Raw genomic sequence first — 16,277 nt, forward strand, 5'->3', positions numbered from 1 at the left:
TGAGGGTGTCCCCCAAATTCCCCCACAATACAATCTTAAAAAAAAAAAAAAACTTTGGAGAATACTACAGTACACTTCAATAGTTAAGATTAGCCTTTTGGCTTTTTTTTTTTTTCCTCCCAGGGTAGTAGTTTCTCCTCTTCCTCACATGTGTATAATAGGCCACTTTGGAGAAAAACCAGCAGTATTATTTATTGTCCCAAGCACTATTTTTAAGAGTCTGATATCAACTGGAAGATTATTGTGGTTCTTCTTTTCCCTTCTCGTTAGCTCATCAAACTTTACGTGTTTAGGTTCAAGAAAGGCAGATTGGTTTTCAACAAGAATTGAAAAAATATTCTTTAAAAATTCTTTTTAATTAAAAAAAAAAGAATTGAAAACTAAATAGGATCCCTCACCCAAAAAGCAACGTGAGGTCATTTTATTCCACTGGACAGTGACTGTACAGCCGATCCTTCGAAGGGAAATATCCATTAATTTCACCTCCAAAGGACACACAAACGTGACCCCTTGGGATCTGAGGCCTTCATCCATATGTCCTAAATAAACAACTGCCTTTTCCCCTCCTGCTGCTCCCCCAATTGCCTGATATGGACCAAGGGGCTTGAAAATGTCTTGCCTCCTGCACACAGATATTCCAGAAACAAATCCCACAATCGTACAGCCCTCTCCTATCCCCCAGGCCCAAATGCATAACACAGGCTTTTCTGACATCTGTAAGCTTAAAATGATGATGATGATGATGATGATGATGATGATGATGATAAAAGCAGTGTTTTGCCATGTTTGCTTGGGGCTCTCCAACAAAATCACATCACAGGTTCTCTTGCCATAAAGCTGCTTCACAAAACAAAGGAAACATGAACTTTAGTTGCTTGCTACTATGCGCCGGAAAATCTTCATACGTGTTTCATACACACCCTTTTGAGGTAAATACTATTACCCATAGTTTATAGATACAGAAACAGAGGCTCAGGAAGATGAAGACATTTTCCCCAAGATTTTGCAGCTGTCAAGGGGGCAGGGGCAGTATTCTGAAATCTTGAGACGTGTACGGTACCTAGAGTGTAACGTGGGGAAACCCTGGGCTCTGGCCTTCAACCCTGGCTCTACGCACAACAGCAGTGGGACCTGGGGCAGAGGATGGTGCCCCCTCTCCTCATCATAAAATATGGGTAAGAACAGCACCTACCTCAGAGCTGTCACAAAGGTCAAATGAGAGGTAGACGTAAGAGGCCGGGGCTTAACAAATAATTTTTGTTACGTTCCCTTCCTCTCAAGTGTCTTGGAGGCAGAGACCGCTTCTTTTCTATTATCTTTTTTTTTTCTTCTTTTGTCTTACACATACTCAGCCTTTAGCAAATACCTGCGGAGACGAGCCCCACCACGTCCAGTGCTTTTTGGTGACAGCTGACGCGGTGTTTTCCAAAAGAACACGGACCGTCCTTATGCTCAAAATATTAAAACTTCCATTTTAGCAGACTGGATGAAATACCTCACATCCCAATGCAATTAAATAAAGTAAGACACGAAAAAAAAAATAAAAATAAGGTATGACACGGATGGGAAAAGCATTTTTGCAATTTTTGTAAACCATCAGTGCCAGCATCTGCTTGTTATTAAAATATATATATATATTTATATTTTTAATATATATTTATAGTTTAAGCCAGTGGAATATAAGGTGAAACGAACAATAATCAAGTTACCAAACATTCTGAGCAGCATCAAGCCTCCGACGCAGGCATGCACGGCAAGCAGACGAGGAGCGCATCTAACCCAGTGAGATGCTCCAGGGAAGCCTGGCCTCTCGGGTTCCAAACCAGCTGCTCAGACGCTAAGCACACGAATGCTAGAGCCACCCAGTCATCAAAGAAGGCTACCCCGGTATAAGGAACAGGGTTTGGCCTACAAAAACACACTTTGGCCAGAATTGGTCATTTCTCTCCACTTCAAACACCCTGGTCTAAGTCGTCATCACCTCTAGCCTAGAATCCTGCAGTCGACGTCCTGCTCATGCCTTTGGCCTCCATCTATTCTCACGCTACAGCCACACGGAACTCTTAAAAACACAAATCAGAGCATGCCATCCCCCTGGTCTCCTACAGTTCTTAGAACCAAACCTGAACTCATTATGGCCTGGAAGGCTGAGCGAGATCCGGCTTCGGCTTCCCTCTGTATTCGGGGCATGAATGAGTTCTAAACAAGTGAATGAGACAGATGGAGCGATGCGCCGCCTCCCTCGGCTGAAGCCCAGAACGTCTTGCATCGGACGCCTGACTGTTACTGTTCCCACCTGACCTCTATGAAATGTCTGGAGCACCCCGGAATGTGCGCAGGACAAAGGTAATCCAGCTCCTGCACCTGAAGGGCTGTATCCCAGGAGCGAGTCTTCCAAACATGAAGGGAAAGGAAGCGTCTTTCTTGGCAACCTTTCTTTTAGTCCTTTTCCTTCTTCAGACTTAGACACAGACAGTGGCATATGGAGAGCAGCGAGAAAGAAAACGAGGAATGGATGCCAGGAAAAAGGAGACGTGCTCCTAGGAGGAAGGGAGAAAAGGGAATCCGTAAAAACGTCGGGAAGGGGGTATTGAGGTCAGGGAAGAGGAGAAGCAGCGAGGAAGAAACAGGGACTCCACATAGGGCTCTCTGTCTCTCCCTGCCTCAAATTGCCGTTTGACTGGCATTCATCTGAAAAAATAGAAATCAAGGTGAGCGCCCGCGACCTCAGACAGATCTGTGCCCATGCAGGAATGGACTGCACTGTATGTTAATTATACTTGGATAAAAAAATAAGGATGATGATGATGAATAGTAGTAATTTTTTAAAAGAATTTTTAAAGAATGGACTGCAGTAGCTAGAAGAATACATATGTACACTCAGCTCTCTGGGTCGACGGACAGAAGGCAAGACCTACAGCTAGATAATATCCTAGCATTACTGCCTTCGTCTCTATTTGTGAAAATAATTTCCCATCAAATTTCCATAGACCTTGACTTACAAGAGCATCATCGCTTGAGCAAAGAAGAAACGAGCAAGCCTTCTTCCGTCCTTACCAGCCCCTTTCCCATGGGGTTTTGGAGTCCATGACCACTGAAGTGACAGAAGTAAGTTGTAGGTATTTTAGCTCTTTAAATAATCCCACTGTGCCTTCCTTTTTCCAAATTGCTAAGTGTAGGTATACGTATCATAGACTGTCCTCCCGCATTATTTAACTGGCTCGAGAATGCCTTGTCTCACTTTATTCCCTCTTCCATTTGCATCCCACACAACACTCAGCACAGTGTCAGAAACACAGCAAACACCCAAGAGAAACTCACGGCGCTAAGTAGGATTTAATGATTTACCGTCTTAAAGGACAAAGCCGTCTCTCAAGGGCATGACAGTTTGCAGTCTGACATTACAGAAGAAACGGAGAAGGAATCACAGCTAAGATATCAACGGCAATTCCGATACATCGGTGTACTCAACTTCTTCATGTGTGCAGCTGGTCTGTGAGAGCAAGACCCATGCCGATACCCCATGATGTGAGCCGTACTAATAATAGTTCATACCGTTGCCATGTAAACACTGAGGAGCCAGCCCTTCGATAGATGTGTTGGAAATGCTGATCCAATTCTAAAAATATCACTTCCTTTTCTCTTCAAGAAGCAATTTTCCAGGTTAATACAAATATGCAAGGAGGCGCATCAAGACTTCCCAGAACTCTTGTAGATTCATTAGCTGGATGTCCGAAGCTCTTCTCCCTCTTGTGAGGACTGGACTAAGTTGTCACTGCCAATCATGATCTACTAAATCCTCAAAAATACAGCAGAGTCTAAGATTGCGATGACCACTCCTTCCCCTCGGGCCCAGGGCAGGAGTCATTAAAGGATGGAATTCATTCTCCTGAGTCTGGACTTGGCCTCAGAACTTCTCTTGGCCCAGCAGCGCAACCCAAGTGGCCTCAGTCAAGCACACTGAAGACCTGTGATGAAGCGTTTTCCCATATATAGGCCAAGGCCTTCTAATCTCCCATGAAGAGCTACTGTAAACACCAAACTCTAAATCAGGCTCTGAAATAGGTTACGTTTATCTTCGAGGACACCTAAAACCCCTTTCCAGGAGTTGCCCCCTTGTTTCTAGAGCAGCCTCATTCCCCCAACAAAGCCATCATTCTATGACACTTCTGTTAATTCCACCCGCCAAAGTCCATGCAATGTGCCCACCCCTGGCCTGCCTTCCTCAGATGTCATTATATTCTCAGGACACGGCTTCCTCCAACTTCTTCTCTGTTAACACCTGAATGTTTTTCCTTAGGGCCATCGATAACTGTTTAGTGAGTCTGACAAACTCACCTATACAAATGTGCTAATTCTCCAAAGGAGCACAGTCCTTCTGGAAACAATGGCCTGAATGACACTAGCGGAGAAAATTTCAGACCTCATGTTGATTGGCTATGAGAGAGATTTGAGAGTGTGGGAGAGAAACTGCTCCCTGTCACACCTCCTTGGTTTTCTCAACGTCCAATCAACGACCCCTTACCAATCAGTCGCTGCCTTGGGTCTTTCTGGATCCATTTCAGTAAACCAACTTAACCGCTATGTAAGAACACAGCCCGTAAAACACCTAACAATTCCCAAGAGAAGTTAAGGGAGCTTAACAAAGAAGTATCTGATTTCTGTGCACCCTTGGGCACATGCTAAGTAGAGGAATTCGCTAGAACTTTCTCCCCCTACAAATTTATAATCTTGCATTTTGAATTTAATCTGTAAGCATTAACCTGGTGCCTTCCAGAAGCTGAATAAATTAGGTATCCAATACCACGTAGGTTAAGTGGGCTTAATGTTTTCTCCAGACCTGAATGGGCCTAGACAACAAGGAGTGGGTGGGGATGATCATGTATTTTCATTTCTTTCATGAGTCCTAGTCTCTGTGGACCTCTTGTTTCTAAAGCTACACACACACACACACACACACACAAAGCTTTAACTGCGTGAGTAATTTTTGTTTTGTGGTACATTATTATTCACTTTCAATCATGCAACTCAAAAATGACTTACAAGATTACAAGAGTACAGCATAAAGTTTCTAATACAATTCAATGGCCGTTAAGTAAAAACATGAGCACCATCAATTGCAGTTATCCTGTGCAATGGCAGAAAGCTGCCAAGCCCAATTACGTGAAAATGCAAGAGAACTGCTTAGACAAGCTCCTCACCAAGCCTTTCCATTGCTCATATTACGGAAGATGCTTAAGATCAAAATTTGAATGACATTAAGTCAGTTTCCTGATTATAAAACATGCTTTCCAAGTTAGCTCAACATAGCATTCTCTGTCCCAGTACATAGAGTAGAAAAAATGATAGTTATTTCTAGGAGGAAGAAGCTCCTTGCCAATCAAAATCCTATGTTCCAGGTGAAGCTAGAAAAATCCTTAACGCAATTTTTACTGTTGAAGGGTGATTTGAAAATGCAAAAACACTTGAGACACATACCCCCATTCCCAGGCACGGATCCTTTTTTACAACATGCAATCCACTTCCTCATATACTTGATCAACTGACGTTTTGGAAAACTATTAGATTAACAGTGGGCACACAGTAAGTCAACAAAAAAAAATCTGATGAATGAAGGAATGAATTCTTGCGCATCCTAAAGAGCTCCGATAAATGTGGAAAATGGACAGCCATGCACGCAGAACCATATCTCACTTTCTTCAAAAATGCGATTACTACTTTTCTCGTGAATTACTTAATTACCTAAGGCAATGTCTCTTTCTGAAATGTTTTCAAGGCATTTTTATCTTCCAAGCAATGAATTAAACGTGGGTTAAGCCTCTGTGCATCTATGCCATTGAGATATTCCATGTATCTTTTCTATTTTCATAGATTTCATAAAATGCATAATTCTGCCAGCATCCTTAAGTCATTAGCAGGCAAAGATAAACACTCATGAGCTTTGTGTTTTTGTTTATCTCACATTCTGCTTCATAGCCCAACCAGGTTTCCGAGCAAAAATTTCCCTCAGCTGGGGCCCCAAATACTTTATTTTTCAAATACAAATGATTTGGCCAATATCACTGTGGCTTAGAAATGTTTTCCTCCCTGTTGGTCTCTGCCATGATCTCCTCTGGATATAGTTCAATTAGGTGCCTTCTCACTTTTTCACAAGTAGCCTGTTTTTGTAAAAGTTTGAAAAACTTTGAAAAAGAACTATAAAACGTTTTCACTGTCAATAGGGGGAAAAAAATGGATTGCTCAAGCCAGACACAGCTCCCTGTAGAGCTAACCTTTTGATCCTGGAGTCCTTTCATGCACTTAAGTCTTCTCTAGAGTCAATGGGAGTGTTGTGTGTGCAGGGGCAGCAGGATCAAATTCAGTCAGTTCAGACTCTTCTTTAGTACTCCGTAGCCAAGTGGGGTAGCCAGCTGAGTCTGGTTTAGTTAAAAAGTTGGGGGGGGGTGGAGATCTTTCCTGATGCTTTGAAGTCTTTGGGGCAGTGTAATAATATCAGGATTTGTAGGAGGTTATTTTGCAAAATCCTTAAGAAGATAGTCTTATGCCTTCAAAAAGTTAGTGGGACAAGGAAAGCAAAAACCTCCAGTGCTCATCTGAAGTTTTTTTTTTTTTAAGTTCTGTATAGAAATGACCCAAAATGCATTTCAGGAAGACATATAAGACTGCCCAAGTGTAAGACTGCGTGTCTACACCGGAATGCAACTAAAACCATTCCCAAAAGATGGATATTTTTAAAGAAAGATATAAGCACTCCCCCTTTTTTTAAAAAGAAAGAGATAGAACATCCCTCAAAAAAGTGTCCACAGAAAGTAGAATGGTGATTGGCAGGGGCTGGGAGGAGGGGAGAACGGGGAGTCAGTGTTTGAGGGAGACAGTGTTTCAGTTTTGCCAGATGAAAAAAGTTCCAGAGAGGGATGGTGGCGATGGTCGCACAACCACATGAGGGTACTCAATGCCACTGACCTACACATTTAAAAATAGTCAAAGTGGTACGTTTTATGTGATGCATATTTTAATCACTCTGCGGGGGAAAAAAAAAGTAAATCTTTAGAAGGGTCTAAATGCTTAAACTATTCAGAATCGGGAAAATTAGAACTCTGGTAACTGAACAGTCCCTGCATGGCCTGCATTCAGTTGTTCATTTTTTTCCCTTTAAATGAGTACAAAATACTCCGATGGACACAAAGAAGGCTGCTGGAGGATTCTACTATTTGTAAATGGATTAAGTATCCCTGTGACTAATCTAACTACTTGAATTAAAACAGGCCCTCTTCCCTCTAGAATCCTTATCACTCGAACCGCACAAGTACGCACCGATGAGGACATCTCTCCAGGCGAGGCCAGGGGCTGAGCAAGGTGACTCTGCACTGCCACGGAGCAAAGGGGCTGGAGAACAGGGAAGTACAGACTCACGTCCCAGAAGCCACAAAATCTCTCTGCTGGAAGCCCGTGCCCTTCATTATTACCAAGAAACCAAAGGTTCATTTTCTGGTATCTTGGCGTGGACATTAAGAAATTAAACTAACTCCGTTGGACACAACCTACTGTTTTAAAAATGAGCGTTTTATTATCACTTTATGGAAGGGTTCTAAAACCCCCATGACATTGGTATTGGGAATCCAGAAGGAATTTAGGCAGCAGCAGTTTGGGTCTGAAAAGTAAAAGGGCCTCACCAAACAAGTGATGGTCCCGACACTAAATACGAGGTTAGGAATGACTTTCTCTCCGGTTAAACAAATTTCAGATGCTGAAGCTAAACAAATAGAAGAAAGGTGAACACTGTGTGAGGCAGTTGGCAATGAAGTGTGTCATTTTGATATATAGGAATAATTAACTTATTTTTTCCCCCACTTTTTGGAATCCTGATGTTGGACAACCTAATCTGTGCTCCACATCACTGCTATCTTTTTAACAAAACTTTTTAAAACTTTAGTAGTGGGTCCTCAGATAAAAAGATACTGTACTAAAAAGGTAGAAATCTCCAAAATTATCTCCTTTGCTATCTCTGACATATGAGAACCATGGCTCCACGAGAGGAAGTATTTTGTTACCTGTTTGGAGTATATTCTAAAATTATAAAATTAAATTACTTCCGCAGGACAAAATAGGTCCCTGGTGTTTCAAGAGAAAACCAGTGGACAAAGAACAGTCGGTGCATAAAAGGAATATATATAATGGCCAATAAATATGCAAAGAGATACATTCAGCTTTGCTTGTAATGTAAGCATTGCAAAAAAAAAAAAAAAACCAGTATGGCAATTTTTCTATCAGAATAGCAAATTCTAAAAAAAAAACTGACACGAGTGGGAGTGCAGAGGAAAATGTGTAAAACAGATACCTTTGTGTACTTCTGATGATAGTGAAAACTGATACTACTTGAGCATAAATTTACCAGCCTGGCAACTTTATCTCTGTTGAACGGTTAAAGATTTCTACATTTGACCCAGCGATTCCACTTCTCAGAAGTTTCATCGTACATGTGAAGATCATTGTACGTGTGAACAAAGAAGATGCAAAAGGATATTCATCGCAGTGTAATTTTCAATGATGAAAAACTGGAAATGAATCATGTCCATTAATAGAAAATTAGTTAAATAAATTGTTGCTCATTTGTTCACCGACAATTGGTTGACGGCCTACTGAGTGCCAGGCACCAGTCGATCTACAGTATACACAATGCATCCGTTAAAGTAAGGACGTAAATCCGTAGTTATCAACAGTTCATACAGTATTATTGCACTTACGTCAAAGTGCATGTGTATTTACTTATAAATATTTATATGTGAATATGTATGTATACAGGAGACATCTGTAAGGATGATCAACAGTGTGTTAATCTATTACCTGTGATTATCTCTGGGGCTTTTTTTTTAAGATTTTATTTATTTATTCATGAGAGACGCAGAGAGAGAGGCAGAGACCCAGGCAGAGGGAGAAGCAGGCTCCATGCGGGGAGCCCGACGGGGGACTCGATCCCAGGACCCCGGGGTCACGGCCTGAGCCAAAGGCAGACGCTCAACCACTGAGCCACCCAGACACCCCTCTCTCAGATTTTTCTGATACTTTAGGACACATCTTGCTAATGGATGCACGAAACAAATCAAGATAAAGCACAGACGCTCACAGACACAGTTCAAAGCCGTGATGGCTTGATGCTGAGATGCTGAGTGTAGTTCTGGGGAAGGAGCTTGGTGGGGCCGCTCCCCACTTGGGGTATGCACCACCTCCATATGGCTGGCCGCAAAACAAACGCTGAACACTATTTTCACTTTTCGCCTTTTCTCCTAAAAGCGAAAATCCTTTTCAGATTTCTTTCAGTTAGTGAAAACAGGTACTAATGTAGGTCTTTCATAAAAGCAAAGTGGTATAAAGCAAACTTTTGAAAAGCTGGGGATACCCATACTTTTCCACACTGTTTGGCTATTTTTACAAGGTAACTCTATCACTTTTATCATCTAAAAATATTAGAGGTATATTCACTTTGAAAGGATGAAAAAAGGAAACCAATGGTGCAGTTTAATCATATTAATATGCAGAAGAAAATACCAGACAGCCACAGAATTCCAGAAATCCAGCTGCAGTTCTTAAATGTAAGACACAAAAGCAGATGCTTGCCCACAAGGACGAGGTAAATAAAGGCGAAGCACAACGGTTCCATAGAACTCAAGTGCACTGCGCAGCTGAATGTACTCCACTAAACTAGAAATCTAGACCAGAAAGGTCCCCAAAGACTATAAAGCCTAAAACTAATAACAATAAACATATCATACACAGGGCTTTTATATAACTTGGATGTTATTTGCATTGAAATATTGGCCCTTTAACAGTTTATAATGTTGCTTTTTAACTCTATATATCATTCTCTTTTCCTTTAAAAACGATTTCCCATGAACCTTCTCCATCCCTTTAATCCTACACAATAGTTTTCAGTCTGAGCAGGTGCCAAATGCATAGCTTGGTTAAAAAGCTAAAATATCCTAAATGTTGATGATCTCAGCCAAAGTATCAAGTATAAATCAATAGCACGGTCGTAATGCAAAATCATTCCTTCTCCTGCTATGAGTAGAATCAACAGGATATGCATCATAAAGGCAGATAGAGAAACCATAACACAGAATGATATACCAGAAGTCATGCTAGGGTTCTCTCGTGATTCTGCTGAATCCGACCATATGAATAGCTGGCCAACAGCGCGAACGCAGAATGGAAACGTACGACCACGGCAGGTCTTTAAACCGTCAGCAAAGAACATTTGCAGAGCTCTCACTTAAATGCACGGAACAATGATTTGAAAGTCTGGGTTTCTACTGCGGGAGGTTTGCGAAGTATTCAACTTGGAATCTGTGTTAAGTTGTTGTTGTTGTTGTTGTTGTTGTTTACTCTTACTGGATCCCTTTACATGTTTATCCCTGGTGCCGTGTGCGTGTCACACAGCATCAGTTTTCTCAAACCTGCATAAAAAACTTCTGCTCCAGGTCTTTAAGATGGAATCAAATCCCAGCAGTAAGCAAATACCTTGCTTGCCTTCACAGTTTTTACGATAAAAATTGAAAACGAAACTTGAAGACATTTGGTGGAGTCAAACAGAACAAACAAAGCAAGTACTGTCGTCTGGTGTCTTTTATTAGCACAACTTGGAGTTCTCCACAGCGAGCTCCCTGACCACATACGTACAAGTCTTAAGCGTGCGCGTGTGCTTGCTTCAGTGCTACCAAGGACCCATAATAAGACGGATCAAACACTCTAGTTTCGCTCCTTTCAAAAATTGTTTCAAGGAATCGGGATAATCTGCCAGTAGATTCTTAAAAGCTGAAAAATATTCTGTAACATCTGACCTTTCTGATTGGAGAGAAGCCATATGTAGCCTAGTGACCAAATCCGAGCTTCAAGCTGCCATGGTTAAAAGCAAAGCTGAGGGCGGCCCCGGGGCCCAGGGGTAGAGCACCTGCCTTCGGCCCAGGGCGTGACCCCGGGGGTGCCGGGATCGAGGCCCGCATCGGGCTTCTCCTTCTGCCTGTGTCGCTGCCTCTCTCTCTCTCTCTCTCTGTCTCTCATAAATAAATAAATAAATAAATAAATAAATAAATAAATAAATAAATAAATCCTAAAAAAAGGTTAAAAGACCATAGACTTAACTATTGTGAACCTGGGCCAGAAGCATTTATCAAGATCTGTACGGGGTCTTGCCCTTACTCACCCATTTGTTATATTCTTCAGGTGAAAATTCCAACTTCACGCAGTCTGCTGGTGTTCCTAAGAATAAATCAGGGTTTTATAGATCTGAGTATCTTGTAAGAACAAAGAAAATTCAGGAAGCCCTAAGAATATCGGACTGACCCATTAATTTTTTGGACGTTCAGCAGGTCAGTATAAATAGCTCTGGTTACCCCCATTGCAGAAGGGAAAGGTAAGTTTCTGGGCTTTACATTAATAGTTCAAAGCGAGAGAGTGGGGTGTGAGTGAGCACAAGTCCATTCCTTCCTGCCAAAGCACGTCCTTGCTGTAGTTGCTTCTCTATGAATCTTTGTGAATGGAACATTAAAGGAAATGACTAAAAGAGAAAGAATACACCACGTTCATTAGTCTGATGCTGCCCAGTAAAAAGTTACTTTCATTCTCTTTAATGACATTTTTGGAGAATGATGTCAGAAGTCAAGTTTAAAATACAGTTTTAATCTCAAAACTTCTTAGAATAGTTGAAAGAAAAAGAATCTCCAAACACTGCAGTAGTATAATCTCTCATCTTAACTGCTCAGAAACAAAGGGTTGACATTTGGTTTAGGGCGTGCGTGTGTGTGTGTGTGTGTGTGTGTGTGTGTACGTGTATTTTCATAATCAGCAATTAGTATTGAATCAACCCCTTCTCATCGTTCTATTGCAGAAATCATGTTTGAAGCAAACAAAAATATTTGTTTTGCCAAATATAGCCAGTATGGTAAAGTCTTAGTACTTAAAACGACACTTAAATATTATCAAGTTTCTTAGGTGGTGTCTAAATGATTAAATTAAAAAAAGAAACAGAAAAGTTCGGTCCAGTTCTAACTGCATATTTAACAAAAATAACACACTGGGTTGTCTTTAACAGCTTAGATTCCTGTGGTACTATTTACAATTACATACTTATTACTGTCCTGGCAATTCGGGGATTATTAAGGCTAGAAAAACTCTTCCACTAAGTGGTCTTTCCAAAATTCCAGCCATGTCCAACACCCCATGACTGTAATCAGTTTATTAACACGCACTGAACGGAACCCTCCTTCAGGGATACACACAGGCTCCCATATATCGAAAGCTGAAAGGAAGGAGCAGCTGTCATGAACACATAGAAGCTACACTACAGGGGGAAAAAAAGCTATTTGAGGCCTTAAAAAAGAAAGAAAGAAAGAAAGAAAGAAAGAAAGAAAGAAAGAAAGAAAGAAAGAAATGACAAGGGCCCTTCACACTTCATAGACCTTATTTCCATTCACTCGGAAATTTTTTTTAAAAAGACGTTATGTACTTAGTCATGAGAGACCCAGGCAGAGGGAGAAGCAGGCTCCCTGCAGGGGCCCCAGGCAGGACTCGATCCCGGGACCCGGGGTCACGGCCTGGGCCGCAGGCAGCCCCGGGCACCCCCTCACTCAGAACTCTTTGCCGAGTGCCTCTGGAGGTTGCAGCCTGTGACGGGGCTCTATTGCTTACCTCCCACCCACCCCCACCCCAGTCTCTACTTCCCACCCCACGATTAAATACCAAGGAAACCGAGCCGTGGCCCAGAGGACAGTGGCCCAGCAGGCGCTACGACGGCAGAAGGTGGCAGCGGCCTCCCCTGGCCCCCCTGAGCCCCCCCTGGCCCATCTGAGGCCCCATTGGCCCCCCTGAAGCCCCCCTGGACCACCTGAGGCCCCCCCTGGCCCACCTGAGGCCCGGCCGGCTGCAGACCCCGAGGTCAGCACAGGGCCTCCGCTGCAGCGCCCAGGGCAAGGGCCCACCTGTCGGGACCACTCCTCCCACGTCACACTGGTCTTCTCTCCAAACGTCTCTAGAAAAGAGATCCCACGGTCATCCGTTCCAATGCTTAACCAGCCTCACTTTTTGGGAAACTTCCCTGAGTCCAACCTAGCGCCCCCTCGGCTCAAGTTAGACCATTTCCTTTCGTTCTCTTCTCAGCATCAAAGAGAACAGCTGGTGACCGGTCTCCACGGAACGACCCTTCCTACACTTGAAAACCCTTCCTAAGCCACCCACCAGTTTCCCTCCTCCGAGCGGAACAATCCTAGCTCCTTTAACGTTATTTTTCTGACCTTTTGATCAGTTTTTTTTTCTTTCCTACGTCATAGCCCTGCCTGGACCACCAAACATGAAATCCAGGATGTTAAGGCATGAAAATGGATGGGGGAGACAGGTTGTGGACTGCTAAACGGGGATGGCGAGATGGGGGATCGAACTCTGGAGAAAGATATACCGGCATTGAACGTCCGAAACCAAGGTAGACCTGGAAATGTAAGTCTTAGTTGTTCTAAATTTTTCCACGATTTCTAGCAGAGCCACTGTGTTCTCGAGACTAGCATCGGATAATGTTACATTCAGCTGCAAGTCCTGTGAACGCCGATCCTGCCCAACACTTGGAAAACACGCTGTCCACGGCACCCTCATGCAACTTCAGACTGCAATGAAACAGCTAGATAATACACAATATTGGCTGACCCAGAAGAATGCAAAACTCCAGTAACTCATCAGCTAATAAATGCTGAAGGCATATGTTAAAGTCACACACCAAGACACATGGTTTGACTCTATCCCAGCCTTTCACCAAGTCGTAGAGCATAATCAATGCCTGAGCAGGACACGGCTTGTCCTGAGATGGTCAGATGGGCCTAGTATTTTTTATTTTTTCATCTAAATCCCAGGTGATGGAAAGCCCTGCAAATGTTAAAGTGTTTCTTAGAGCCCACTGGCTTCCTGGGCCTCAAAGAATGTGCCACACATAATATACCAGGAGTTTTCTTTACAAGATTTTTTTCCAGGGATCCCTGGGTGGCGCAGCAGTTTGGCGCCTGCCTTTGGCCCAGGGCGCGATCCTGGAGACCCGGGATCAAATCCCATGTCGGGCTCCTGGTGCATGGAGCCTGCTTCTCCCTCTGCCTGTGTCTCTGCCTCTCTCTCTCTCTCCCTGTGTGACTATCATAAATAAATAAAAATTAAAACAAAAAAAAAGATTTTTTTTCCCCAAACATCATTAAATAAGAATCCAAGAACAAATGCGTTCAGAGGTATGAAGTTTAACTTTTTACTCTGGATTACAACAGGATCCTGAAAACAAAGAAAGAAAGAAAAAAGGGTTTTTGCAAGACTGAAGATGACACTTTCCCTTAGCGTGGGGCCTCACTAAGGTTAAGTACTGATTAGATATATTTTGGCAAGATGCCGCTTCTATTATGTCAATTTTCACAAAGACAAAGTAGGGCGTTTTACAAGTACTTGTTTCCTAAATACCGCAATTCAGCCTCAGAACCTATTTTCTTCCCTACAGAGGCATACTTTTTCCCAAATATATGTGGTTGAGTTTGTATTTGTCAACTGGAGGTCAAATTCTACTCTCAAGGACCAAGGCAGGCTGCCTCGAAGAGTGTATGCGTGTTCCTGCATACATTTGTGAGCTGCGTGTATGAATGCGTATTCGGAATGTGTCTTTAATTTACCATCCGGCCGTGTGGACAAGTTGGTCTTGCACTGATTGAAAATGTATTGAGCTACTTATCAAAAACAAATTGCTGCCATCTGTGAAATAAATGACAAAAGATATTACTACTATAATGAAATTCAGGAATCAAGATCGATAAAGAGATGCAAAATCTTAATGTCCAAATTTTACGTTTTGTGTCTCCCTTCAAACCTCCGCATCCAGAAAGAAGGCACAGACACTACCTGCAAAATGCGCCCTTAACCTCGGGCAGTGCGAAGCGGGTCCCTGGTTAGGGCATTTGCGTTGTGATGGAAAATCCAGGAATGCCAGGGGTAGGGTGGGCTCCTTTTGCATGTCTTCCAGCCTGACTCTCCCGACTCCTGCCAGGGTCCGCTTAAGCGGGTAGCACAGAACCTGATGCATGACCACGTTCGAAGAATATTTGCTGAAAAAAAAAAAGAATATTTGCTGAACATATGAATAGGGGGGAAAGGTCATAGATTCTAGGTCATATCCAGATCACATCTATCTATGTTGATCGGATCAACATTTTGCTATAGCCGCGGAAACTCAGGCAAGGAGGAATAAGAAGGCTTCTCTGCACGCCGTAAACCGAACCAAGTGGCCCCGTGTCCTTTCTAACCGGGTATATTTTGACCACCTGGCTTCACGAAGAGATCTTGGAGTATTAGGATCCTCCGCTGCAATGTGTGCTCACACCCCTATTTGTTAGATGCCTATATTGCCCTGAACTGTATTACCTGCCCGGAGTAATCCAGGCTATTAATTAATTCAGGGCCAAGAATCAAACACAAACATCCTGGCTTAGGGTCGAACCTGCTCCCCATTACACCACGATCTGAATTCCTTTGCGACTCGTTATTGCTGCATTCCATTGTCATAAACTGAACCCCCACAGTAGAGGGCTATATTAAACATTGTGTTGGCTGTATTTCAAAACATCGCCTATTTGGAAGCTCTTGCCTCAGAAAAAGGCGTAGCAAGAACTGCAGCGTATCTCTAGAGTCACTACATCTGAAGATCAGGAAAACATTCAGCTAAAGCGTAACACATGACTTTTCTTTAGGGGCTGCACGAAACTCTGCTACTAATGGTTGCGATTCACTAAAATCAAAGTGTCAAATAAAGAGTGTTATTCAAGGCAGCCCAAACAGGTCACCTTTAGAGATCTGTGCTTAACACAAGGCTTTGTACCTCGGTCATGTTTTTTAAATTTAAATTTATTTTTTTATTGGTGTTCAATTTGCCAACATATAGAATAACACCCAGTGCTCATCCCGTCAAGTGTCAACTTCGGTCATTTTAAACTCTATTGTATTTAAATTGCCATTTGTGGGGCGCCTGGGGGCTCAGTGGGTGAGCATCTACCTCGGCCCAGGTTCGTGACCCCAGGGTCCCGGGATCCAGTCCTATCCTACATGGGTTCTCCCGCAGGGAGCTGCTTCTCCCTCTGCCTGTGTCTCTGTGTGTGTGTCTCTCTCTGTGTCTCTCATGAATAATAAAATCTTAAAAAAAAAATTGCCATTTGTCACTTTGCATCTTCATTTGTCCGCTCTTCCCCCCTCCAACAGTGCCCCTTTCCCTAGGATAA

This window comes from Nyctereutes procyonoides, unplaced genomic scaffold, assembly GCF_905146905.1.
Source record: "Nyctereutes procyonoides isolate TBG_1078 unplaced genomic scaffold, NYPRO_anot_genome, whole genome shotgun sequence".
Classification (NCBI taxonomy): Eukaryota; Metazoa; Chordata; class Mammalia; order Carnivora; family Canidae; genus Nyctereutes; species Nyctereutes procyonoides.